Genomic DNA, 577 nt, shown 5'->3' with positions numbered 1-577 from the left:
TACATTTCCTTTCGAAGGAAAACGAACGGAGAAAGATTTGCAAAACATGGCATGTATGACGTCGTTACCTGCCGCGGACCATATCAGATAAAAAATGGAACTGTTCTCCGTGGTTCAGGTGAAGAGCAGGGAAGGGGGAGGAGAAAATGAATGGCGAAAGTAAGCCCATAGGTGCAATATCTGAGGATTCGACAGGTCTAGTTTCGTCTTGCTAAATTATCTTTTCTGTCTGGATTGCACTCTTCACAAGATATCAAATCATAGAATAGATATGAGCCAGAAAATAGAACCACACAAGGAACATCCCAGTCAAAGGATGTGACTAAGATATGATTCCAAAAGAGGGCTCCAAAGAGAATAAAAAAGAACAAGTCTCATCCTCCCCTGAGCATAAAAGGAAAGTAAAAGAAAAGTAAACTCCTCCCGTAAATCAATCCAGTTGCCATCCGAAATTCCGTACCTTTAATAAAACATAAAATGGGCATACAGCACTTACATTGTGTGAGAGAATAATGTAAAAAACAATCTCATTCATTCGTACATAGGTTTGATACAGAAGCCCTCGTATATTCCCCCC

This window comes from Paracoccidioides lutzii, assembly GCF_000150705.2.
Source record: "Paracoccidioides lutzii Pb01 unplaced genomic scaffold supercont2.16, whole genome shotgun sequence".
Lineage (NCBI taxonomy): Eukaryota > Fungi > Ascomycota > Eurotiomycetes > Onygenales > Ajellomycetaceae > Paracoccidioides > Paracoccidioides lutzii.
The sequence above is the reverse complement of the archived record's forward strand: the minus strand, read 5'-3'. Positions refer to the sequence as shown.